Genomic DNA, 2,500 nt, shown 5'->3' on the forward strand with positions numbered 1-2,500 from the left:
GCTAGGTCCCACAGTACCCATTTTCCGACGCCACCCACAAAGCCTGCATCATCTGTCCACCACAGGAACCCGAACGCCAGTGCCTGCGTCGCACGAAGTAGTCAACCGACAATCACTCCACCCGCACCCGCACGTGCCCCACCCCAACCGCCGAAATCGCAACTCCAGCGGATGAACGGCGGACTCTTCCCGCACTCGTACGTTGCAATCCACCCCTATATCTTGCGTTTCACGAAGAGTTATATCCAATATGCCAAATTCCCGCTGTCCCTATACATGCTGTAAGTCTGTGCACACAATATGAACCACACCTCAGCGAGACACTCTATCACACATTACTCTCTGCCTGTAACAGACACAGATACAATATGTAAGCACCAGCATGGACCAACGTCCGGTGCATCCTCTCCGCCACAGTACACCATCCACACTATGATAACCACACCAGGGGGTCCAATTCGAAAATAGAATATCCCACCCGTCCGACATCCACAATTGCTCAGATAAGCCACCCCTACACAGGGGTGCACCCAACACCACCACACTGCCTCCTGTTACGGCACAGAAACAATGGCAGGAATGAATCACACAGGTGTGCCGCTCCCTTGCCGCAACCACAGACGCGGCGCGCCTCCAGTCACGAGCGAAAAGCGCATAAGCGCATAAGCGCATCCTGACGAGACATAACCGCTGTGACATACTGACGCTGCCTCAGACATTCTCATACAATGATCACTACCAACGAACCTCGGTCCCCCCCCCCCCCAACAACACACTCTCTTACCACGTTGTGTACTGTAATCCAACCCATTTCGCACCTTAACCTAACCCATTTTGCACCTTAACCTAACCAAATTCGTAACGCAATTTGTACCGCAATGTAACCCAAGTTGTGCCTTAACCTAACCCAAGTTGTGCCTTAACCTAACCCAAGTTGTGCCTTAACCTAACCCAAGTTGTGCCTTAACCTAACCCAAGTTGTGCCTTAACCTAACCCAAGTTGTGCCTTAACCTAACCCAAGTTGTGCCTTAACCTAACCCAAGTTGTGCCTTAACCTAACCCAAGTTGTGCCTTAACCTAACCCAAGTTGTGCCTTAACCTAACCCAAGTTGTGCCTTAACCTAACCCAAGTTGTGCCTTAACCTAACCCAAGTTGTGCCTTAACCTAACCCAAGTTGTGCCTTAACCTAACCCAAGTTGTGCCTTAACCTAACCCAAGTTGTGCCTTAACCTAACCCAAGTTGTGCCTTAACCTAACCCACGTTGTGCCTTAACCTAACCCACGTTGTGCCTTAACCTAACCCACGTTGTGCCTTAACCTAACCCACGTTGTGCCTTAACCTAACCCACGTTGTGCCTTAACCTAACCCACGTTGTGCCTTAACCTAACCCACGTTGTGCCTTAACCTAACCCACGTTGTGCCTTAACCTAACCCACGTTGTGCCTTAACCTGCTCTGTAATTGGCATATGACACGTTACATTAATCTAGTGTTGTCTAACCACAACCCTCTGAATATAGTTCGCTACTCGCACCGCCCACCCTCTTGTGTATCGTTTCATGTTCAACACTTCGCAAGTGTTGCTTACTTTTGACATGCTCCCGCTGTACACTGTAATGTGGACGACTGCAGGATGTACATCGCCCCCCCCCTCCCCCCTGCCTTCGCACGCTGGTCGTTCAGGTGCTTGCGTGTTCAATGCCCTTCGCAGCTGTTCACTGGCATTCGCATGTCGAAGCGCTCAGTCTACGTCGTGGTACGGCCTGTGTCCACTGTCCGCTGATGTCGTAAGCTTAACCCTCACATTGTACTGCACATAGGTCCGTATGTACTGAATGATACGCTGTGGCACATGTGTGACCGTACAACGACTGCGCCCAACAACAGCGAACCATACGGTCCAAATGTTGTGCACTCAGCCACGTGCCGTCTCCCCATAACAGCTACATTGCAGTGTGGTACGCCATAGAGACGTGTGGGAGTAACGGACGCCCTGGATGGCGATCAGCATGAGCCGTCTGTTGATGTAGTGGCGCGTGTATTCAAACGTAGTCGTCTCTTCTCACACAGTGTGATAGCATGGTGCACCGCGTTCCACATCTGCGACATGGTACAGATGCTGGTTGACAGTCGGTCTCGTAATGGACATCGCATACGTAGGGGGCCACCTCCCACGTGTTCTCTAGTCGTGCACATTTTGTTGCGTGTATGTGGGCAGACGTAGTGTGTCGTGACACCTAACAGACAGGTATGCAATAATCGTTGCATTTGCAAACTGGGATGGACGTCTACGTTTGCTGGTGACGTTACGCAAATGAACAACTGGTAAACCCATTGTGGTACGGTTGTTGTTGCTGGAGGTAAATCAGTAAGGGCAAATCTGTGTGTGAAGCGATACGCGGCGGTGGCTGGGTGGGACCGTCCCCGGCCGGTGAGGGGGGGCCGCCCGGCGTGCTGGCCGCGCGGTGCGTGGGCGCACGCGCTACAGCCGGCTGGTG

This window comes from Schistocerca cancellata, unplaced genomic scaffold (assembly GCF_023864275.1).
Source record: "Schistocerca cancellata isolate TAMUIC-IGC-003103 unplaced genomic scaffold, iqSchCanc2.1 HiC_scaffold_674, whole genome shotgun sequence".
Lineage (NCBI taxonomy): Eukaryota > Metazoa > Arthropoda > Insecta > Orthoptera > Acrididae > Schistocerca > Schistocerca cancellata.